The sequence below is a fragment of the Equus caballus genome, chromosome 12 (assembly GCF_041296265.1).
Source record: "Equus caballus isolate H_3958 breed thoroughbred chromosome 12, TB-T2T, whole genome shotgun sequence".
Classification (NCBI taxonomy): domain Eukaryota; kingdom Metazoa; phylum Chordata; class Mammalia; order Perissodactyla; family Equidae; genus Equus; species Equus caballus.
This window is the reverse complement of record NC_091695.1, coordinates 6,704,984-6,731,203: the sequence shown is the minus strand read 5'-3', so window position 1 is coordinate 6,731,203 and position 26,220 is coordinate 6,704,984. Positions and strand designations below refer to the sequence as shown.

Here is a 26,220-nt window from a genome sequence, read left to right as displayed (position 1 = left end):
TGTGTGTCTCCGCCTGCACTGCTAAGCTTTCCAGGGCTGCAGGAGAAGGGCAGCCCACCTCAGGAAGCCGCGCCGCTTCTCCAGCAGAGAGCTTTGGGACAGAGATCCTAGGTAAATTGTCCAGAGTAGGCTTTTGTGAATTGAGTCAGCAAACTTCAAGTTATTTCAGCCTGTGAGTTTCTTAATGTCAAAGGGAATTTCTTTGCCTCCCTTTCCAGTGAAGCTGGAAAAAAAAAAATCTGTGTTTTGCAAGTCTTGCAGATTTATAAGTTTCTGTATTGAAGGTGAACACTCTCCTAGGAGAGGTCAACGAAATTATTCTTGAAAATGAATATCCTACAATTGATCAATGAGGTTAAAATATTTTCTCCTCAAGCTGTGGTCCAAATCTATTGCTGAGGCATCTGTGAATAGTGAAAGTTTCTTGTTTTCTTTTAATACGAACATTAACATTTTATTTTATGAATGCCAACATTACATTAATATGAATGTTATTGTACATAGGAATGCACATATGCATGTACATACAAATATTAATGTTATCGTACACGTTATGTATCTACGATATTAATGGTATTGTACATACAAATGTTATTGTACATGCAAATGTATGTGCTACTATTAACATAAGATGAAAGCTTAAACTCTTCCCAAGCTACTAATAGGAGATTCCCTTTGTTTACGGATAGAATTATCTTCTGATAATCTGTTGGTTTTGAGACTCATTCTTTACCACCCACTCAAGAGGAACTAACCTCTGTGGGGAACCAACTTGTGCTAGACATGGTCCTGGGTGTTCACATTTGGTACTTAAGGCGACTTTAAGAGAATGCTGTTTCTGCTAAGTAAACTGAAGCTTGGTGAAGTTAAGTATTTCACCTAATAAGAAATATGCCAGAACCCGGATTAAAATCAGGTCACTCTTTTTCTCTGGAAGTAGAGATGAGGAAGAGGGAAGGCTGCATGCATCAGAGCCTTGTGCCTAATCTCTGTAGGACTTTCATGGGTTTTGCTTATCTGTATCACGGCTGCTGTTAGTTGGGAGTGAAATATATGTCTCATTAGAATGAAGAGACTAACGTACATGAACATTCCAAAGACCTCTCCAGATGGGGACATAGTTGTGAAAACAACAGGCTTGGTCATTTTACACACTCCCCCTCCCCTTCCAATTGAAGCCAATTTCAAATGGTGGAACACAGCTTATATCAGAATCTGTGCAATGTCTGTAATGTCCCATTTATTTTTTATTTATTTATTATTTATTTTTTTAGGAAGATTAGCCCTGAGCTAACTGCTGCCAATCCTCCTCTTTTTGCTGAGGAAGACTGGCCCTGAGCTCACATCCATGCCCATCTTCCTCTACTTTATATGAGGGACGCCTACCACAGCATGGTGTGACAAGTGGTGCCATGTCCACACCCGGGATCCAAACCAGTGAACCCAGGGCCACTGAGAAGCAGAATGTGTGCACTTAACCACTGCACCATCAGGCTGGCCCCTGTAATGTTCCATTTAAATAAACTGGATAAAGCCTCCCATGGGTCCAACCAGGAAGTTTTGTTTAAATGGTCCCTAATTCTGCTTGAAAGCCCCGTAATAATAGAAGGAAACCCAACAGTAGCCAACAAGTGAGTTGTTAGAATTTTCATTTTCTTTGGCAGGTAGATGGTTTTGCTTAGTGCTGGAATGGAGGGTAATATAGAACAGTGGTTGAATACATGGGGTTTGAAGTCAGGCAACTGAGAAGGACAACCCAGAAGATGATTTATGTGATAGTGAGCCACTTACTTAAACTCTTCAAGTGTTAATTTGCTCCTCTAAACTCAGGGGGAGAAAACAACCTGCCTGCAGAGATGTTGTGAGACAGAACAATTCAAGTGTGCAAGGCCCCAGCACAGCAACGAGCCATTACTTACTGAGCATTTCCTGCGCGCAAAGAGTGAGCTAAGACTTCACAGGTATCACCTCATAGAAAACAACTGCATTGTGACTGTGTTGCCATTTTACATTTAAGAAAACTAAGGTTTACAGAAGTTTATGTAAAACATGACTGTAGTCACACACTTAGGCCAGGATGTGAAGGTAGGTTGCTGTCTGCTTTTGACACCTGAGATCCTAGGCATGCTCCTTCCTGTTTCACACCTGTGATCCTCACATCACTGTGAAGTAAGTAGGTGTGTAATTAGTAGTAGAGGCTCTGGAGAGTTAAATGACTTGCTTACGGTCACATGGTTGATAAGGGTGGAGCCAAGATTGAAACCAGGATTTGTGGTGTTACCTTGTCTTCATTACTAATGTTGCCCTCTCCTTTACCTCCTTGAATTCTCCATCTGAATATGCTCTGTACCCCAGATCTCTTTCTACAACGCACATCCCACACTTTGCCCAGCATCAATCCTTTCAGTGACTCTACGTTACCTACAGAGTAAAGTCAAACATCTTTGTAGAATTTTCCTGGCTCTACCTGATCAGAATCCTGCCTCTCTCTCTAGCCTTTCCTCTTGATGCACTACCTGCAGTGCCCTTGGGTGCAGACTTCAGCGTAATGCACTACTTCTAACTCCCCCAAACTTGCCATGTTGTTCTGTGTCTCTCTGGACTGGTTCATGCCTGGAATGAACTTACCCATCTTGTCCACTTGGAGACTTTCTCTTCCTCTTTCAAAATCCTTTCTGAAGGCTTAATCGACACGTAAAATTGACCATTCCCGCGGTGATGACCATCAGAGTATGCCACTGGGCTTGCAGCTGGGAGCAAAATTGATTGACAGCCATAACTGCTGCTTTCGGTAGCCATCAGGGCTTTTGTTGCTAGGCTGTGTTTCCATTGGTCTGTTCCCAGCCAGTGAGTGCTACTAGCTCAGGCCTATTCTTGTGAAGCACAGAACTGTTCTAATGGGGAACTGAAGCTCAAGGATGGAATTCCCAGTGGCGTGACTGAACCATTCTTGGAATTATGCTGCAGTTCTAGACTCTTTCCAGCCTACCTTCTGTCTTTCCATTCTCTTTCAAATGTCGGGCTTTTACTGTAGTCTGAAAGCGCTCCTTTCTTTCTCTTGATCACTCTCCCTTTATCCTTCATGGGCATTTCCTCCAATAAATTTCTTGCATGTCTATTCCCATCTTGATGTCTGCTTCTTGATGGACCTGAACAAATCTAGACATATGGGCTCTCTTCTCTATCTTGTACACATACCATCACAAATAAAATATCCTATTTATTATTTTATGTGTTTCTCTCTCCTAATTATATTAAGAGGCCAGTAAAATCAGAAAAAGCATTGTATTACTTCTTTTATTTTTAGCATTTGGCATACTGCTCGGTACTTAGTGTTATTTAATGAGCATTTGGATAAATGAGTGCTGAAAGGGTGATTTTATCTAATGTGAGTTTATTTAGGTGAAAACAAGCAACACCGTGTGTTTACTTCTCAGCTAACATTGCCAATCAATGTGAAGATACCTGGAAGTTAGCTTAGGGTCACTAATGCTAGGCTTGTGTTTCAGAGTATTACCATTGAGTTTCTATGTGCCCAGAATATTTTCTTGAGTTCAAATGAGTTTTCCTGCTTACGAACTTAATTTAACTAAACGTGAAATCTCGCTAAATATCTCTCATGACTAAATGAAGCAGCCTTGATTAATCACTCTGAGCATTTCTAAATATTCTGTCAGTTAACCTATATTTGTCATAAACGTGTAAAATCTATATGTGAGCATTCATTAGTAGGAAAGCATATTCTTGGAGAGCTATAGAATCAGATAGTAATTCTTCTTAATATTTCAAGTGAGGAGTAGAGTATAGAATATTTCTGTTTATTACTGGTAAATCCAGTGCAAACCTGTTCTGATCCATACAATAAAATAACTTGTTGTTTTTTCCTCTGTCAAATCGGGCCTTACTTATACTTTTATTTTGCTATAAAAGAAAAAATAATTGAAAAGTCTATTCATAATTGAATTTTCTCTTCACACAAAATTACACTGATCTGGCAACCTAACTCTGAAATCCTATATCATTGCTTGGCTCCAGCCAATTCTATTATTTTTTCATTCCATTTTTCACACTTAGGATCTCTGTTAGAATTTTTTCATGTATGATTTCCTTAATATGGGCTATATTACACCATGGATACAGATAATAATAAATATCGTTTACTGAGTGTCTATTATATGCACCAAAAATTACATGTTAAATGTTATTATCCCCATTTTCTAAATGAGATGCTAAGGATCAAAGAAGTAAAATAACTTGGAGGCTATCACACAACTGGTAACTAATAACTGGATCACCAGTGACTTGAACGTAGATCTGCTGATTTTTGAATTATCTAATCTTAGTTCAATTATCTATAGTTTTGACTATAAAGTTTGAGCATTAGAGAAGACTATTAATATTTTAATGTTAAATTAAAAGCATGTAAAGCTCTTCTAAGAAGCCTGTAGTTTATTCTGGAGACAATAGAGAGCCATCTGGGTTTTAAGACAGAGGAAAATAATGTAATCAAAATATAGCAAAATATGTGCTTAAAAAAACAGATCACAAGTAGACAGTGTGAAAGTGTAAAGGATGATAGATAAAACCAGAAAAAGAGAGACCTAGAAGTTGGTTACTGACAAAGTCTAAGCAGGAATTGATTAGGGTCTGATCTAAGAATGTAGGCAAGGATATGGACAGGAGGAGAAGATTGCAAAAACATTGCTAAACTTAGTGGCTCAGCAATGTATGAACTATTGGCCTTTGGTCAAATTGCTTAGCCAGATGCATCTGTTTCCTCCTCTGTAAAATGGAGACAATAAAATCTACTGCAAAGTGTTACCATGAGCTACAAATAATAGTATATTATCATATATGTAAAGTACATGTGGGTGTTACCAATAGGACGTAGGAGGGAGTGTATTATCTTAAGAGAGTGCATTCTTTGCTTTAATGGTTAAAACAGATGTACAATGTGTGTTTGACAGGCCATAAGTCAGGCTTCTTCAGTTCAAGCTGAAACAGTTTTGAACCAGAATAGGTACCCCTTATACCTCAATATGCAAAAATCTCTTGTCAAAGAGATGGAGCTATGGTAACATAAGATTAAAGTAATAGCAGGTATTATATGCCTAGTACATAGTAGCTGTTTTACAAATACTCTAATCAGCCACCTGGACTAATGTCCTTGAGAGACAAAACCAAATTTGATTCAGTTTTCTAACAGGGCAATCTAGCACTTGGTATGAACTGAACTGTTTGATTTGGATTCTCATGGACACAGCACAGGTACTGTCCTTGGTGCTGGGGATACAGTGGTGAACTAAACAAGCCTCCGCCTTCATGACCTTTTTCTTCTGCTGGAACGGATGTTCTGATGAATAGGTGATGAGTGAAGGAAGCCAAGTTGGAAAACTATTTCTAAATTATTTTCCACAACATGTTTTTTTTTTTCCTGGATACATTTACTCAGGAAGCTTCCCAGGAACAAGACTCTGCACCCTTTCTCCACTTTACTGCATTTTCAGTGAGAACTAGGGGAACAAATTTGTTTCAAATCCTTTCTTGAGCTCTTTTCCTTTTCAGAGAGTTAACTTTAAACTGTTGGAGGTCCAAAGCTTGCTACAAACTAGCTTCATATTTTCTGTTAAATCATTATCTCTTAAAATAGTGCCTAAAACAGTAAGCACTTAACTAATGTGTGTTGAATTAATGGATGAGTGAATGAATAAATAAAGACATTTTTCATTTTTTACAGTCATTACATAGATTAAGATGATTTCTGAGGGAAGAATTGAGTATTTAAGAATTAATTACTAACTGGCTTGTGTGCTAGGATCTATGGTTGTGCATAGAAGATATAACGATTTGAAAGTGGTTCTTAAAAGTCATGTACACCAAGCACTGAGAAGATCATTTCTGTGATCACCAAAACCACAGCACCTCTTTGAATTTCAAAAGTGTTGTTATGCCATGTATTTTTTTAAATTAAATATCACTTTCAAAATCATATTATAAACAATTTTGTGAAAACACTAATGTTCAGTATAAATAGACTCAGTATTACACTATGCCCAACAAATCATGAGAAAATTGTCCTATGTTCTTCCATATTATCCTTGTACATAGACACATGTATAGGATATACATAATTACAGAATATATGCTATTTTGAAATTTTCTTTTTTCTCTTGATATTATGTCATAAGCATGTTTATATAACACTATGCAATTATATGCTTATTTTAATATCTAGATGATATTTTCTCTTCTTGCCCCAGTCGTATATGGCTACACACCCATTCACCTTCAGGAGAGTTGTAGAATTCTATCGGTTCCGGATTGTGTCTAAAGAACTGCATTTGCAAAACAGAAGCATTATATTGTAGCATTTTCTAGTTGGATAAGAGCTTGAAATTCATACAATTAAATAATTCTCTGCATTTAAGCATAAAGACACAGAAATGAGCGAGCTGTGGGAGGCAGAGTAGCTTGTTGAGAAGAATGGTAAAGTGCCAGGTGGAAATTCTTCAGTTCTGATAGTAATCGTATGATCTGATATCATCACTTAACTCCGCATGCCTCAGTTTTCTCAAGTCAGACTCACTTAGATTATATTTTTAGGAATGACATGTTTATCTACCTAAGACACCTTATCCAGCTCAAAGTAACCAATGGCATTTCCAAACCAATCTATACAACACAGAATCAAAATAAATCATTCAGTGTGCTTACCATAATATCAAGCACATCATATATGTTCCACATATGCTACCTACTGCTGGGATTATGATTATAATGAAGATAATTTGTGGACAGTCCCTCTTTTTCATGTAATGCCATATTCTAAAGCTGTTCTCTTGTTTGTTGTCAAGTAGAGTGAATTATCTATAGAATTTCCTCACTCTTCTCTTGGAACTTTCTTCTGACAGTTCAGAATCATTGTAGTGCTCTCATCCAAATGAAGAAAGGTCACAGGGAGATTAAGTTTTTTTTCCTGACAGAATAGCTGTTTATCAGAAGGAAACGAACTGTCAGAAGCGGAGGAGGACCCGGGCCTGTTCATTCATCTTCATCCCCTTCTGCCAATGCATGATCACTACCGATAGAACATTCGCAAGTGATTCTTTTCAAGTGACTCAAGCAGTGACACTTCCAATTAGATTGATATTTGTCCTAACTATTTTATTGGCTCTTAGTAATCACAGAGTGAATTACTGTTATTACTCTCCAACATTACAATGAATCATTTCACAGGAGCAATTACAAAGAAGAGGGAATTACTGAGGCAACTGAGTGCTTCTCAAGTAACTAGTTACCATAAAGTAAACAGATCCTAAAGAATGTTACTGCAGTATCAGTTACTCTATTTTTTGTTGTTTTTTTTTTAACTCATTATTAGGCTTTCAAATATCCCTAAACTTCCTCAGTTAGGTGTAAGAGTGAACGACTTTTTGGAACTCTGCTGTATTGACTCCAAATGACATGTTCTGGGTATGTAATGAACTATATGATGACTATAGTTAACAATACAGTATCGTATAGTTGAAAACTGCTGAAAGAGTAAATTTTAAAAGTTCTCATCATAACGAAAAAAATTTTAACAATGTGAGGTAATGGTGTTAACTTATTGTGGTAATCATATATACTGTGGCTATGTATACATGTATCAAATCATTATGTTGTACACTTTAAACTCATACAGTGTTATATGTCAATTATATCTAATAAAACTGGGGAAAAAGATAATTTTTAACTAAAATTAGTTTTGTGTCACAAAGCTGCCGGGGTTGGCATCTCAGTTTCACCACTTACTAGCTGTGTGTCCTTGTGCAAAGTACTTAATCTCTCTACGCCTTTTTCCATTTTTAATTGGAAACGATTATAGTCACAGCCACACAAGGGTATCTGAGAATTAAATGAAACAATACAGGTAATCACTTAGAGCAGAACCTGATGTATCGGGAGTGCTCAAAACTGTTAGATATTGTGTTGTCATTATTAATTTTATTATTACAATGTGACATACTTTTCAAGCTCTATAAATCAGGCAAATATAATTTGCCTATTTTTCAGCATTAATGGTAGTTATTATGCTAGAAAATGGCCTACTTTAGAATCAAAAGACCCAACTTTAGTACAGAGTTCACACAAGTTAACTTTATGAACCAAGTCAGATCTCTGAAAACCACTGACACAGAGCTGTAGGTGTAAATTGTAATACAATACACAATTTGCGTCAGGATCAAGGTTAGGCTCAACTACGTTGTATATTCAAGTTGTCATGTCTTATTTAGTACCTTTTGATACTCAAGTAACATTTTTACTGATTGCCCCATTTTATTTACTCAGCTCCCTTGGTAAAGTGACTGAGAAGACGTTATTATGCTAGTTTTATAAGTAAGGATCTGAGACTCGGTTAGAATGAGGTTACGTAAACAAAACATGGTGGTACAGGAACTGGAACCTAGGTTTTCTCATTTCAAAAGGATAAACTCCTTCAACAAAATATATTTAACCCCTACCATATCCCTGCTGTAATTCAAGCCACTGGAATTGCGGCAGTGCACAAAATCAATGAGAATTCCTGCCCTCATGGAGTTTACTTGTTTGATGGGAAGAAAACAATTTATAAAAATCTATATTAGATTTTTATAGTATACTATACATAGTATACTATAAAGAATAAGTGATTTGAAGGAAATTTCAGGAAAGAATGGGAATAGGCAGTGCCAGGTGTAGGGTGTTGCACTTTTAAATAGGGCAGACAAGGAAGCCCTCATGGAGAAAATGAATGAATTTCCACAAGTACCCAGGGGAGATGTGCAAGAGATTCACCTGGATCAGCAGAAGAGCATTTCAGGGAGAGGGAACAGCAGAAGCAAAGTGCAGAGGGTGAAATATGCCTGAAATTTTTGAGGAACAGCCAGGAGACCATTGTGATGGAGCAGAGTGAACAAGGAAGAGAGATCTGAGAGCTAAAATGGGACCGGATCATGTGGGATTTCACCAACACTTTTAGCAGCTTTGGCTGTTATTTGAATGAGATGGAAGCTACTGGAAGGTTTAGAGCAGAGAAGAGGCATAATCTGATTTACCTTTAATAGAATCGTTCTGGGTTTTATTTTGAGAATACACGGAAGGAAAGGATAAAGTAGACTCCGTTGCCATAAAACTTAACAGATCTTACAGTGGTTTGGATCCGTATTTTAGAAGTGGAGAAGGAGAAAAGTGATCATATTTTAGATTCATTTTTGATATATTTTGAAGTTAGCACCAATGGGATTTGTTAACATACTCAGTATGAGGTATGAGAGATATGTGACTTCAAGTGTTTTGGAATGAGAAAATGGTAGGGTGAAATTGCCCTGACCTGAGAAGAAATTGTAAGAGGAGGAAATTGGTGGTGACAGGGAGCTCAATTTTGGAGATACTAATTTTAAATTGCTTATTAGCACCCTGAGTGTGTCTATCGAGTAAACAGTTGGCTTTAAGTCTGGTACTCATGCAGAGCTCAAGGCTAAAATAAAATTAGAGGCCTAGATAAGATCTCAAAGGGAGTTAGTTTAACAGCAAATAGGAGATGTTCAAGATATGAGCCATGGTGCATTGTATTATTACAAGGCTGGGAAAATGAGAAAACTTCAGAGGAAACTAAGAAATTGTCACCAATTAGGAAAAGAAAACTGGAGAAAATGATACTCTGGAAGCCAAGTAAAAAAGGTGTTTTAATTGAAAAGAAATTTTAGAGTGATATAGTGTAGAGCCCTGACTATGGCATTACTAAATGCCTGATTTGCCACAAGATAGAGTGAGGAGAAATTATCCATTATATTTGATTGTCCATTATGTGCACTGGACAGATGGTGATTAAAGGGAAAAAAACCTCTCACACATAAAATATTCTTCCTGCCTTTAAAGCTCAAAGGCAGGGGAATAGAATTAGAAACACTGGTTGTAAGTCTCGTAATAATTGACAAGCAACAGCCTGTGGGAACATAGATGAGGTAGAGATTAATTTTGGTATGTGGCTTCAGGGGAAAGAAGGTCATATCTGAGCTGGGTATCAAAGAATGTCTATGAGTTTGTTGGGTTGGAAATAGGAATGGACAAAAGAATACTGACATTTCAAGGGGATAAGACAGCATGAGCAATTTCATAATTTCATAGAGACAGGAAAAAGTAGATAATGTTCAGGAAAGAGGAATATATTCATTTGACTCAACTAGAGTGTGCAAAGAAAGATGGGGCTAAAATAGCAGTAGATACACCTTTTCTCTTTTATGGAAAATCTTGTTCAACGGTCCAGCAGAAAGAAAAATTTGATAAAGTGAGATATTTATCCAGAACCAAATATTATGATGACTATCATTTTTTAAAAAGCCTTTTATATTCTGAGAAAAGCCTGAAGCATGACATATTTTAAAATGAATATACACTGGAAAAATATATAGAAATGTAAATTGTTCCCTGTAGCTTACTCCGTTAGGTAGATTTTAATTTCAAATAATTTTGCTTTGGGCTACTTTCTAACTTCCTTAAGCGTAATGTTGTGTTTTAATTTTATCTCTTTCCTAGAAATGGTTCTCTGTGTTGTGAGGCTGCAAGATCACCCAGTGAGAGTGGGGCCCAGTAAGCTGGAACATCTGACACATTGAATGAATGTGAGTACAGTATTAACAGCTTTAAAAAAACGGGAAAGAAAAATTGTCTCGTATGTGACTTAAAGTGCCTTGGAGTAGACTGTTTGTGAATTAATTTGTTTAATTGCTGGATCCTTGGCATGAGCAAGCTCTCAGCAGTGAGGGTGAGGTTAGTGCGTGTGTCTGGAGGGAACTTGACTTCTGCTCTAAGTATACACATTGCATTTTTGCCTGGAACCGCTTTGTCTCTCATCACTGCTCTGCTCCCAATCAAACTTTGAAAGCCTGCTTTCTGACCACAGCTGCATATAGCCCCTCTTAGTCCACTTCCTGACTCCTACTGAACCCGTTATTTACCCTCCTTTTGTATTTCTCTATCATTCTGGTACACCAGATGACGCATTTAGTTTTATTTGCTTCCTTGAATCCAAAGAAAGCCAATTATACTGGGTTCTCTCTGACTCTCTTGTTCTCTATCAACTTTATCCCCTGTCACACTGACCTTGCCAATAGCCAAGTTAATATTTATTTGTGTAATTACTTGGCTATTGTATGCATCTTTCATTAGATGAAATGCTCCATGAAGACAAGGACTATGCCAGTTTGCTGACGTATCATAGACATTCAACATTTCCACACTGCCTGACAGTGCCTGGTCCTGAGTGGAATTTGGCCACTTAAAAGGTTCCAGCCCTTTCATGGTTGTTCAAAATCTCTATTCTTCTTGGACTCAAATCTTCCCCAGACTTTCTCAGTTTCCGATGAAACAGCCTCCTGCTTTCTAGAAAAGATGAGACTATCTTATGTGAACAACACTGAATTTTTCTTCTTTAGACCTTAAAACGTCTCTGTATTTATCTATAGTCTATTTCTTGTTTCTCAAAATAACCCCTTATATTAGATTTTAATCCTAATACTTTCCATTTATTTATAAACTTTATTAAATCAGCTATTCCACCTTGATTTGCATTTCTCTGTTTTCCTGGGTTTTTCCACACAGACAAAAAACCAGCATGCATATGTTTCCCTAATCCTGGAGAAATGCAACCAACGAAAATCAAAACAAAACAAGCCTCCTTCATCTCACTATTCTCTTGATTTTCCCCCCAACTTAGCCTCCTTTTATCCATTTAAATGTCTCCATAGAACCATTAATGTTCTTCGCCAATTCATGGTAATTTCCACAAGAGGAGGGGCTATTTTCATTTTGTAATGTGTATTTCCGGTACCTAGCACAATGTCTAAAATGCTAGGGGCTCGATGATTAAATGAGTTAATTTTAGCTACCCTTTCACTTCCCACTCTCTACCTGAGTGTTAAAATTTTGCTTCAAGCAGTGCTAAAATTACTCTCACCAAGATAACTAACCACTATAGCTCCCTTCTCTGCTGTTCAATCCATAGCCACATTTCAAAGGCTTCTCTTATATCCCATATTATAATCTGTCCTAATTACTGTGAACTGTGTATATGCCTCTTACTTCATCAGAGTCTCAGCCCCTGGAGGTCAGGACAATTAACTTGGTTATTTCTTTAGCCCTCACAACTCTTAACAAAGGACTTACTAGTCAGTAATTACTAATGAGTTAAACTAATACCTTTAAGTACTTAAGGATCCTCTAACATTACTCTGACCACATTAATATCATCTTTGACAAAATATTTTGTCCCTGAAATAAAAACGTGAAAATATAATGGGATAGCATTTTATAAATCATTTCAAATAGTTAAAGAATCTTAAAAACCCTATACTGATTGAATAATGATATTGGTGCTTTTTATTTATGATCTTTTCATTTAAATAATTAGAAATATCTACCCATATGTGTGTCATACACACATGTATACACACCTGCACACATAGAAAAATTGGTTGTAACCGCTTCATCAAAGAATAACCACTGATTTAATTATTTCTAAGAAAATAAAATTATCTTCCAGGTCCTTTAAATGCACCTAATAATGCACACAAGGGAAGATAGAAAATCCCTCAGAAACTGTTTTCAGAGCCTGAACAGAGCCTTAAGAATTACTCCACACTTGTCTTCTCTCTGTCTTCATTTTTGCCTTTCCAAAACAGATTCTTGTTTCTCACTCTGCTTGATTCTCTTCTTCATTTAACTCATATGAATCATCAGCCTGAGTTCGGTGTATTTGCCCCAGTTCTGATCCCCTAAGAGTCCTCTGGGACACTATTTCCAGTATTACCTATGGGCTGCATGTACTGAGACCCAAGGAGTAAAGTACCCCGCTGCATGCACCTTGCCTGGGCCTTTAGGAGAACTTACAATCACTTACAGGAAGAGATCAGGCAAATCCAAAGCGATGGTTGGGTGACTTGCACACCAAATAATTTATTGTTTACTTATCTTTTCTCTTTTCCTGTTAGTTGTAACTTCATGTAAGGAGAAATAATTTATTTAAGAAAAGTATGGTGGATTTAATTTGTTTCTTTTTTCCTCCCGCAAAAAGTCTGGAATATGACCCACGTGCAGACTTAAAATTTGAATTCTATTGCTTGTCTGATGCTCGCTCGTATGATCACTGTTTATGACAGGGGCATCTGCAAAATCCAAATAATTGCCAGAACAATAACATTTTAAAAATCTAGAATCAGTAACAATTCTGGGAGAGCCAGAAAGGCTTATTAATAATCACTTAATTTGGGAGGCCTCTCATTTCTAGTTCAGCAACTTGGATGGCTATAGTCCATGCCTCTTCTGTAATTATTTGGCGTATACATTGGGCCAATCTCCGCAACCCTGTATGTGTGTGATGTGTCAGAGACACTAACCTGGAAGGATCCCAAATTCGATTACATTCATTCTGTGAGCTCCGTGTAATTGTTCAGTTGCATATCCTTTATTTGCTCCCTCTATGCTGCCTTCTGTCCTGGAAGCTGACCTGTAAAGACTGTATCAAAGGGCTCTAGTCCCCTCTTCAGCCAATGGGGTTCCCCAGCAAGAGATAATAGGAAAGGGTAAGTGAGATGAGTGTCTCCATTCCCAAGGCTCCCTCTCTGCAAATTCATCTCGAGCTGACTAGACTCCTCAGCCATGGGTCTGTTTCTTTCAAAGCTACCTTCTGTGCACGAAGCAAGTGACGCTGTCTACACGAACAGCTTCCTCACCCACTAACGTGTGACCTAGAGGTTTTAATAACTCCTTTGTTCTTAGTAGCTCAGAGTCCTGCGCCCTAGTTTCTCTACAAATTAGTTACCTTTTTGTAAATAGCGCCTTTGTGAATACTTTCTTTGAATTATCTTAATCTGAGTGTCCCAACTATTTCTTATCAGAACTCTGGTATAATGTCTCTCTGAGATTCCTTAATTAGCATCATATTGACTACAACTTTGAAAATGATCACTAATAGTGGTGAGCCACAAATTAAATGTAAGTATTTAGATAATGGGCATGCACTATATGTCAATACAGAAAGAAGTCTTGGGAAAATTTGAGAGCATATTGCATTAGCAACGTTTATTGTTTGCTTCTATGAGTTTAGATTGACCCTAAATTCAGGAATTGAATTACTAGAAGGTGGTACAATTTCCTCTGTAGTTTTCCTTTTTTTCTATGGATGGACAGCACTGATGCTGTACTGAATCTACCAGGATATACAAATCAGACTTTTGCCCATTTAATTTTTTATTTTATAAAGTGTTAGAAGTAATTGATGTGGCTGGCAGCTGAGCTCTTCCAGACCTTGATAAAGGGATAAGTTTGGTGTGGGTGGCCATGTATGTCAAAAGAGAAGTTTGGCTATATTGGTGTTGTTGGCATTCAACAAGTCAGATTTATTTTAATGATTAGCTTATTTTTTTTGTATTTTTAAAGAGGAGATGTCTAAAAGCAACAGAATTGGATCTCTCCCATCAAGAAGAAGTCAAAGGAAAAATATGTTTTTAATTCAATTACACTAATTAGCCTCTGGACATTTTTTTAATGCCAGTGTTAAGTGAAAGAAGCAGTTCTTGGTATTAAAGTGAATACTGTATATAATCACCCCCAAAATGCATCCACGTCCAAAAAGATTCCACAGGATTTGAGTGTTTGAAATGTAGTTGCTCCTTTGAAATTACAAAAGAAATTATAGACCTATTATGGAAAGTTTGAGAAACTGAGGAAAAAATGTTTATAACTCTAACCTAGAACTCTTATAAATTTGGTACATTTACCTCAATTTTCGTATATAGTTTTAATCCTGGTACACGAACAATATTTGCATTTGTAGGCCAAAGTTTTTCCCAAATTCCTACATTGTTTTATAATAATTAATTTTAGATATCTTTAAGAAAACTACTTACCACAATGTAAATGTTCAATAAATGTTAGCTATTATTTAATGAAACAAATACTTAAGGCACTTTTTAAAAGATAGGTGGCTTCAATTATAATGACATTCTTTGATATGCACCTGTTTCTATGTTATGAATTAGAAAATTTCATCAATTCTAAGATGCACATTTTTTCCAAAATTTTCCAGCTCTAAAAGTGAAGCACATCTTATAACAGTGCAAAATAGTTACTTTCAGTGTGCTTTTCTTTTATGTGAAGCATAAAATAGCAGAGAGGCTGTGATATCATAATATTTAATTTCTGAGATTAGATCACCAGACATTGAAGACTACGTGTGTGTATCTGTGTATGAATGTGACAGTAGATTCTGAAAGATTATTCCTCATCATTTACATGCTGTCCAAAAGTACTTTCTACTTTAAGCCATGAAAATTGCTACAAAAACTCATAAAATTTAGATATAGAACAAAAAGAAAGTGGTTAATTTCACTGCTTGAGCGATAGCGTTAAAATGTTCTTTTAGTAAAGTTTTCTTTTAAACCTCTAAATAAGGTTTGAAGTCAAGTATGTTTTGGGTCTCCTTACAAAGAGAAAACTATTTATGTTTATTCCTTAGGAAAAAGTCTTAAAAATAAATGAAAAGTGTTCCCTCTCTCTGAGACAACATCTTCTTTTTAAAAATGATTGTATAGTGGTCTGACACACATACCTCTCCGCCCAGCAATTCAGCAGAAATCGAGTTCTGTGTGGAGACCAAAGTGAGCTATAATATGTCAAAAGGATGCCTCTGAGTACTTCCCACTTGCAGGCAAAATCATCATTTAGTTATAATAATAGAAATTACATTTTAATCAATATGCCCTTTGCTATTAATCCATTTTTGACTGCCTGAAGAGGCTTTAATAACACGTTAGGAAAATCATCCATCTAACTAGTAATTCCAAAGAGAAAAGAGCTGGAATCCTTTCATTTCTAATTCAGCATGTACAGAATTGACATATGTATTTTGCATTCTTGCTATTCTTGAAAGAACTTAGAGTTTCTTTGTGTACTCAAGATATCTTTCTTGTAAACTTAAAATAAATCATCTGTGGTTTTTATTGGTGACACCAAATTGATCAGCCATCAGCAGATACACATGTTCTTGCCTCTAGTAAGAACTAGATGTTTGATGATATTCTTTAAAGGTCGATTACTGCTGTACTACACATATAAGCTAGGTCTTACTTGTACCTAAATGTGCTTATTTTTTTGACTAATTTTATTTTACAAAATATCATTGCATACTTATTTTAGAAATATCAGAGAAAACATAGAAAACCCTTAAGAACCTAAACACTTGGGATACTCCCTTGTCAAACATAACCTTCATTATCACTGTGGCACATTCTTTCAGATGTTTTCTCTATGCCCATATTTCAATTTTTTATTCAACAATTTATCAATTTATTGTAAATATTTTTCTTTTCTTTTTTTTTGCTGAGGAAGATTCGCCCTGAGCTAACATCTATTGCCAATCTTCCTCTTTTTGGTGAGGAAGATTGTCCCTGAGCTAACATCTGTGCCAATCTTCCTCTATTTTGTATGTGGGTTGCCTCCACAGCATGCTAACGAGTTGTGTATGTCTGTGCCCAAGATCCGCACCCACAAACCCCAGCTGCCAAAACAGAGCACACTGAACTGAACCACTAGGCAACAGGGCCAGTCCCTATTTTTTTCTTTTTTAATAGGTTTGTATGTAACATTTGTAAGAGTTTGTATGATATTTCTTTGTAGACTTCTAACAATTTATTTAATTGATACTCTAGTGTTAAAAGTATGTTGTATTTATATTGTTAGCAAGTGCTGAGATGAACATATTCATAACTTTTTGTGGATATTCCTTACTATTTTAGTAAAGTATTTGGGGAAGATTCAATTCCCCAAAATAAAATATTGGAATAAGAGACACATAATTTGCGTGTTTTATATCCCTACTATAGAAAGTTCTTTTCCAGCAACGTAGGAGAGTGATTCGGTATTTTTTTTAATATTTGCTAATCTGATGGATTCTGTCTCGGTCTATTTGGGCTGCTATAAAAAAATACCATAGACTGGGTGGTTTAAAGAGTGAACATTTATTTGTCACAGCTTTAGAGGCTGGCAAGTTCAAGATCAAGGTACCAGAAGATTTGGTGTCTGGTGATTGCCTACTTCCTGGTCCACAGACAGCCCTCTTGTCCTCCCTGCCTCCCTACATGATGGAAGGTACAAGGAAGCTCTCTGGCGTCTCTTTTATAAGGGCACTAATCCCACTCGTAAGGGCTCCAACCTTATGACCTAAGCACCTCCCAAAGACCTCACCTCCTAATAGCATCACCTTGTGGATTAGGTTTTAATATATGAATTTTGGGGGACACAGACATTCAGTCTATAGCAGATGAAGTGCCTCTCTATTATTATTTTGATTTTTCTTCATCATTAATGAGCATTAATATTTTTCATACATTTATTGTCTATTTTTATTTTTCCTTTTGTTCTTTGCCCATTTATGTCCTGCTCTGGGTCGCGTTTCCTGAGAACAAAGAGATCATAAGTACAATATGGAGGTCATAGGGAAGAAGGAAAGAAGGCATTCTCCCCAGTAAGCATCACTGCCTGCTGGAAAGTAATCTCTCCCCCTGGAGACTTGTGATGAATTTGGCATTTGTACTGAATGGCAAAGCGAACATGCAATTTAGCAAAACTCCAGTCTGACTGGTTCTTGGCATTTCTGTTGATTAATGGGAAAACAACTTACACTTGAATTCCTTTTTTTAACCACCTGTTAGCAGGTGGTATTAGCACCATTAACAGTAAAGGTTAGGATCTTTCTACGTTAAAGCACTCGAAGGAAATCAGAAATATTTGTTGGCTATCTACAGTGTTTGGGGTAGTGGACTAAGAATTTAGTAAGGTTATATTCTTTTTTGTCAATGCATTTGTAATTTTTGTTTCAGAATCCACTTTATCCATCTTTCTTTTCACTGTGACTGGAATAATGCCTGGCATATGATGGAAGTTCAATGAATGCATAATTCTCTCCAGTTTATGGATAATGAAAACCAATGATCAGAGAGGTTGAGTAATTTTTACAATGGTCACACAGCGAAAAAGGGATAGTCTCAAGTTGTACAAATCCAAATTCTATGTTCTAAATACTTCATATGATATTTCTTCCTAAGACAATTTTCCTCTTGTTATACATTCTTTATGACAAGAAAGGCTAGATTATGCTGTGGAACAAATAACACAACTCTCTCAGTGGTTTAAAACAGCAAGGGTTTCCTCTCTTGCGTACTGTGTAACAATTGCTGGTTAGCTGAAGACTCTGCTCCCCTCTGTCTTCTCCCGATCTAGGATCTAGGATGAGGTAACAAATACTCCTTGGACCATTTATAGTTACTAAGACTAAGGAACAAAGATTCGCTGCCTCTCGTTCTGGCTTGTTAAAGCTCCAGGCAGAAGTGACACATGATATATCTGCTCACATCTCACTGGTCAAAGCAAGTCACCTAATTTCACAAGTGCTGTGAAACTTCATGGGGTCTTGAGGGTGGGAAGGTGAAATTGGGTGGGCCCAAGGTAAGTGAAAGAGGATGGCAGGACAAGCAGAGTCAGAGAAGGAGTTGCGAAGATAGAGCATAGAAAAAAAAAAGGAGTAAAATATTGATGGACAGCACCTCCCTCTAGTCACCAAATACTCAAATGACCTTGTGATGGTTAATTTTATGGGTCAACTTGACTGAGCAATGACACTCACATATTTGGTCCAACATCATTCTAGATGTTTCTGTGAAGGCATTGTTTGGGATGAGATTACTTTTGGATTGGTGGACTTTGAGTAAAGTAGATTACCTTTCATGATGTAAGTGGGTCTCATCCAATCAGTTGAAGGCCTTAACAGGACAAAGGCTGACCCCTCCTGAGGAAGGGAAGAGAAAGGCAGAATTTTGGGTTGTAGAAAGTGCAAGTATGAGAAGGACACAGGCTGTTGTTGCTGGCTTTGACAATGAAGGAGGCTGTGAACCAAGTAAAGTAAATGGCTTCTAGAAGCTGAGAATGACCCTCATCTGACAGCCAGCAAGGAAACAGGAATCTCAATTCTATAACTGCAAGGAACTGAAGTTTAGTTTGCAAAGAAATGGGTCCTCCCCAGAGACTCCAGAAAGAAATGCAGCCCTCCTGACATCTTGATTTTAGCCCAGTGAGACTTGTGTCAGACTTCCATCATACAGAATTGTAGTATGTCGTCCTAGTTGTTCTAAGCCACTAAATTTGTGTTAATTTGCTACATCAGTAATAAAAAACTAATATAACCCGGATCCCTATAAATTAGTACCAGTGCTGTAAGGGGGACATAATTCAACACGTTGTGGGTTCCTTATAAACCAGAACTGCATTTTTGGAATCCACATTCTGTGCTGCTCCATACAAATATATTTAACCTTGCTCGTTCATGCTTCTTAAATACAAATGGCACAACGTCTCAATGGGTACAACAAATTCAAAGTTTGGGAATACTCTTAGTTATTAGATACTTTGCAGAGTAGTTTTGTATATTGCAAAGCAATTTTATTCTTGGTTTAGGGGTAAAAAGGTAGATATTTATGCTTCAACACTGGAGAACAATAAAAACTTCTTCTGTTTCTCTTTCGCTCTCCTTTCTTTCTTCATTTCTCCCTGCTTCCTTCCCACACAGAATGCCCGCCACACCCAACACCACACCATACCAGATCTCAAATTTTTGGTGGTGTTAGTGACAAATCTGTTAAAGCCTATTTCTTCTTCATATTTAAAAAGTTAATGGAAACAGCAGATGTGAGTTTAAGAGTCAAGACTCGTGCAGAAATGGATCTCTAGGGAAGAATGCCCTCTTCAGAGAGGGCTGCTTAAAGGGAACATAATACGTCTAGTAGATACCCAGCAAATAAGTGAATCAGCAAGGTTGATATAGACAGTTCTGGAAAATATCATTGGGCAAATCCCCCCCAAAGTAGAAAATAGGCCAAACTGTTAACTTCCCAAATTTTTTTAATGTTTGCTGACAATTCTGTAAATCTGTCTATGCCTTAATGCCAGCATCATATATTTATTTGGAAAACATCCCACTCTCTTTTTAAATGCAGAACACACACACACACACATACATACATACATACATACATACACACAATAGCATTACTTTGAGGTTGAGAATGCTATGTGTATAGCATTAACACATATATCCTCATCATAAAAATTCACAGAATTTTGTTTTGCTTTAGGGAACTAAAGAGTTGTGTCTCAGGTCTCACTTATCCTTATGCATAAGCTCATTGACAATTCTTACTGAAGGATACAGCTTCTCAAAGGGCTCCTGATCTACCAATCATACAAGATTCATGTGATCTTATGTATTCAACAAACTGATATTGAGTTATTTCTATGAGTCAGGCATTGTCCTGGGCATGCAGAATAAGACATTATGGCTATGCTCGATAAACAGAGTTTTGATATGTAAACTATGTCAGCTCACACTGTTTTTGTTATTGCAATGGTAGTGAATAATGCAAGCACTGGGGGTCTTCATTCTATGTAACTGTGAGGTGAGAGCTTTGTACATGCTACTCAAGCCTACCATATTTCATGATGCTAAGAGGCTCTGCTTATCTTGTATTTATGCAAATGGTAGCTCCTTGAATTTAGGAGTGTGATGGTTCTCATTTATCTTGCTTAATTATCACAAAAACCAAATGAGTAGTTTTTCTTATCCCTTTTTCTAAGATGAGAACAGTAAACCTCAAAAATACTAAAATTATGTAACTTAAATGGCAGAGCTGGGTTGAGATTTGGGTCTGAATGATGCTAAAGCCTCAATAATTTTATTCCTCCATAAAATCTATTGTTATAATATTATCAAATGACACAGAATTCACAATTTAAGCATCCTAAGTTTCTTTTGTAAGTGGAAATCATGTATTAGAGGCTATTTATACCGTTTATCTTACGGGAAAAATAATGCCTTCAACAGTTCTCGGCTCTAGATATATGCACCAACTGGAGATTCAGCGACTTTTTAAAAGATGAACATTTACTAGTTGAGTAGCAATGTAGAATTTTTTCTTAACCTTCTCCTTGTAGAGGGCTACCCAGGAAATCTCTCAGGAGTAATTTATCTCAGTCACAAATATGTATTTCTGTATTTTTTCCAGCCAGATTGCAGAAATAAGAAAAACAAAACTGATGATAGGATTAGAGCTGTCACCCCCAAATTTTAGAATTTAACAAATAAAAATTCACCTTCTATTACATTTGATAAAGACAGACATATATCAAGACTGATTTTTTTTTTTTGGTCTGAGCCATTAAACTCATCAATTCTCATTGCTTTTTCTAGCACAAGGAAAGAAATTTTTATGTGACCACAATCAAAGTTGATGTAAATATGTATTTGGGGATGACAAAGATCGGCAAGGTAGATGGGTAGATGTTAAAAGGCACTAAGACATGAAAAATTTAAAGTAGATTTCGATGTCATGAATCACAATTTGTTATGTTCTAGAATAGGAAATGGAGTACACAGTACTAGTTGTGCTGTACTAACATTCTCAGATTTGCCCACCCACTCAGTTTACGTCTTTGAGTATACTCAAGATAGTTCATTAATTCTGAGTTTCTTTTTAATGTTTAATACTTAATGGGGAGAAACCGGGATATCTCAAAAAGTAAGAAGAGTTGGTGCTGATGATAATTCTGCAAGGAAAAATCACCTTTATTTAAATACAGATTAAATAAAGAATACGGGGGCCACCCAGTGGTGCAGCGGTTAAGTGTGCACATTCCACTTCTGTGGCCCAGGGTTCACCGGTTTGGATCCCGGGTGCGGACCTGGCACCACATGGCAAGCTATGCTGTGGTAGGCGTCCCACATATAAAATAGAGGAAGATGGGCACGGATGTTAGCTCAGGGCCAGTCTTCCTCAGCAAAAAGAGGAGGGTTGGTGGTAGATGTTAGCTTAGAGCTAATCTTCTTCTTCAAAAAATAAATAAAATAAAAAAATAAAGAATACGTGCTACTAGAATGTTAATGTAGTTATTTAGCAGAGAGATAAAGAGCACCAGCTCAACAAGTCCATAAGCTTTGTTTCTTCTTTGAGGTAGGTGTGTCATTTTATTTCACGCCATATTTTTGCCTACCTGCTGCTCCTTTCCCTACCTTTGTACTCCAGCCAACCTGGCTGCAAGTATTCTGCTTTGTGCAAACAAGCTGGACAAATGTTATCTGAGTAAACTCATTATCACTCCTGGAAAAGATCTCAAGGCATGTACCATGGTGGGTTGGTAACTCTGTGATTAAATAGGTATACATTTTCGCTATCTCAAGTCTATGAAGTAAACCATATTCAAGAAAATATTGGAAAATACTGTGTTGCATTTAGCTTGCCTGTAAGAAATGGCTTAATGGAATTTCATCTGCTGCCGTTACCTAAATTCATCTAAGATTGACTTGATATACAGATTTCATATAGCTCTTAAAACCACATGTAAATCCATGAATATCAACCAGTTTCCCACCTTCAAATTAAGGTTAATTAAATATCTCAAAAAGTCATTGTTTTACTTTTTTAAAATATTTTTTCTGAATTTTAATGAATTCTTTCTGAATTCTGAATTATTAAGACTTAGACTCACCCTTGCCTCAAAGGATTGCTTTGATTTTTAGACTTTACATCAAATGGCATTGACTACATTTCCCTTGGATTGTGTTATATGTGTTGTGTTTCCGTAACGAGATTATAAATTTCTTAAATAATAGAGCTGTATCTTTTCCATCTTTTTCTTCTTCTGTTGAAATTCTTTCTGCTTCCTTTGCGTCCCCTCTTTCTCTTTAGTAATGCATTGAATACTATATATGCGTAATATATATTTGGTGAATTGCATCATATTATTCTATCTCCTATAGCACCCAGGGCAATCTAGATCATACAGAAGGAACACAATAAATTTGTATTGATCAATGATAGATATGTCCTAAACCCATGAATCTTACCTCAGGAGAATTGCATCAATATTCCTATCACTTTTCATAGAAACACTTTTTTAAAGAAGGTCTTATTTTGACCCTTAATGTTGTGTGACTAAAATATAATCTGATTCCTGAATTTTAAAGTATAATTATAAAAGAAAAGAAATAAGGAATGAAGAAAATTCCCCATGGTTACTTAAAATAAGAGATTGACAGCTGTCTATTACATCTTCTGATCTTAATCAAGACAACCACGGAGCTGGGAAAGAGGATGTTTTCTGAGATGCTAAACAATTGGCTTGTCTTTCAATACCTTTGTGAATTTGGGCAAATCATTAACCTTTTTGAGTTTCAGTTGTCTTCTTTGAACAAATATTATAATAAATATATCTGCCATGCAAAATGGTTCTGAGAATTAAATAAATGGCCCTATAAAAGGACTATAAAAGATGCCTCCCAAAGAAAGAAGGTCAAAAGTCATGAGTTCCCAGGTTTTCTCTCACTTTGCTGAATTTGCATAATTGACAAAAATTAAGATAGTAGTTCATTGAAATAGGATACATGGGGCTAGTCTATATACTTCATTAATAGGAAAAAAAATCGTGCTGTGTTTGAAATTTCTGTGAACCTAAGTGCATGGATTAGGAAAGAGCATGCATTAGAAATTTTTCATTGTGTTAATTGCTTGGTTACTGTGCTTTTGTTTGTTTTTTAATAGCCTTCTCCTTTCATTATTTTTTATCTTTTTTAATGTAGCCCATATGATCATTATAATTCTATGTCAACTTCAAATATTGTCTGTTGAAGTCTATACCAAGGTCAATTCAGTGAAAGCACACTATAGGTCATCAACTCAGTGCTTAAAACCACACCCTAAAATAAAAAACAAGTACAATTTTACATGAAGAATGATTAATTCAAAAATGGATAATGTGTAGCTGACTCAAGCAGAGAAAATTTTCTCATTTCCACCTCCTACCCCTAAAGGTTCAATGGCGATGTTACAAGAATGCCCAGATTAAACGACTAGTATATATAATACGAAGAAAGAGACACCTACAAAGTGTTAATTGCTCCATATATTATTTCATTTTGCATTAACTAATATGGTCATGATGTCAGGAGTGAAAATATACTTGATCCTGCCTATCTCAGTTCCTAGTTGCATGTTCTCTAAATGGCATGGATAATGCTCCCAGAATACCCGGCACAGAACTTCGCCAGGAGTTCAGTAAATGTTTATTGAATTGATTTACCACATTAACATGTAAATTGTCAGATTGCAGAGTTTACAGCCTGTAAATCTTACTCAACTCTGTTTACACAAATCTGAATACTATTCAGAAAACGAACAAATTAAGCCTAAACCAGTGTCTAATTTATATGCATTTCCACAAATTCACTTGAATAGTTTGAAGTGTTGCCACTGACAAACAAGTTGGATAAGACAGCAAGATGACCTTATTCATTTGGGAATTGACAGTTTTTCAGAATATTGCCCAGAAATTTGTTTGTTTACCAATTAATATTTTTTCCAGATGAAATGTCTTTGGAGACTTTTATGTATGGTTACTCATTCACCACTTTTTGAGTCCTGTTGCTTTGTGGACTTAATGTGCTTAATTTGACAGACACTGCTGGATGCTTCTCCAATAAGTAAAGCTGATCAGGCCTTGTGAGTAAATGATGACAAGTAGCTGAAGCAGTTTAAACATTTACCTCTTTGCCAAGTCGTTTTACTTGATAGTCATTCCTCATTCAAGAAAGAAAACACGCTCTTGGCTCATGGCATTGAGATTACATGTAACTTTTGCTTTGAGAAGCTCATATAAATTTATGATATGAATTGTCCTCTTTATTTGCCAATTTAAAGAGAAATTAAACTGGTTTCTTCACAATTTTCTCCAACTTCCTTCCCATTCTTTTTCTCAGGTAAGTAAATTCTACAAACCTTTATATAAAGTCTCAGAGAGAAACATCCAACACAATATTTATCGCGTTATAGTGCCTATTCAGTATGCAAACAAACAAAAAACCACCTTGCTTTTTCAAATGCAGCCCCCCTAAATTGAAGTTGCATGCCTGATCAGGTAAAAACAATACCTATGTTTCATATTTCACAGCATCTAATCCCAGCTTCCACTATCCAAATAATTTCGAGTGAAAGATATTGGAATTATTTAACAAGATGAGATTTAACAAGATATTTTTGACAGGGTTTCCCAAGAAACAACAAAACAATGAGGCAGTGAATCCTGATTTTAAAACAAATTCAACTTCTAAATGATTTAGAGAAGCATCATTGATACTTATGAGCTTGAAAATTTTTAATGAAAACCCACGGCTCGGTTTCCAATCAGTCAAGATATTGAATAATGTATTTCTTTTGAGAATAAGGAAAGAAGGGGACTCAGTATAAAAAGAAAAAGCTGTAGAGAAGAGGAGTTATATTTTAAAGGCTACAGAGTTCCAAGGTGTTCGGTTGATGAAGTCTTTGTCTTGTAGTCCCCAAGCTTCATTTTGTGTTTCTATAATCACAATGCAGTTTTTACACTCTGCAATTATCTTTAATTGTAAGGATGCGCAACCCCTTATTAAGCTAAAAGGAAGATGGTAGCTGTGCATATTAACGAACCTGTGAACTCCAATAGCTTGTTTTAATTTCTGAATGATTTTGACACTCTCTTAAACAGTGATTGCCTCATTTTGTTCCCTGACTTTGGCAAATTTCTTAAAGGGAAAAATGCTGAGGACACCCTCTCAGTAACTTCCCTTATTGCAGCCTGGTGAGCAGAGACTCCATCTTAAGACAATCTGCTCCTACATGTCCAGCTAGAGGGGAAAGTCACTCCACACTACAGGTGCTAGTTATTTTGGCTGGAAGAAAACGAAAGAAATTCTACAACATCTCACTCTATCAGTGGCTATAGTTTCAGCCAAAGACTTTGAACTGTCTGATAGAAGATTCCATTTAATTCTAAAAGGATATCTAGGTTGGTAGGGTAGAAGTAACTGATATATTTGCATTCGTATTAATCAGCCTGGAAACAAGCCCTCCCCCTCCTGACAACACATATACACACTCAGGCACCACCACCGCCATTGCTATCCATTCAGCTTCAGCTTTTATATATTGAAATCCTATTGCTCCAGGCTCAGATCAGAGGCTATTTTATTGGGGCAGTTTTTGTTTTCTTCGTTCTTCTACTCATTCCATATGTCAAAATTAATCTCTCCTTTCGCTAGTGTTGTCACAATACGGTTGTAACTGAATT

At 36.5% G+C, this 26,220-nt stretch overlaps 1 protein-coding gene across 9 annotated transcripts in view; it reads left to right on the top strand.

Annotated features, from left to right (window-relative positions):
- The window catches only part of LRRC4C (leucine rich repeat containing 4C), a 1,157,697-nt gene that overhangs the window by 432,478 nt on the left and 698,999 nt on the right, over positions 1–26,220 (top strand). For all 9 annotated transcript variants that reach the window (XM_070228640.1, XM_070228634.1, XM_070228639.1 and 6 more), the window contains one exon: positions 10,558–10,643. The gene's annotated coding sequence lies outside the window, so the exon portion shown is untranslated. The remainder of the gene's footprint in view (positions 1–10,557; positions 10,644–26,220) is intronic.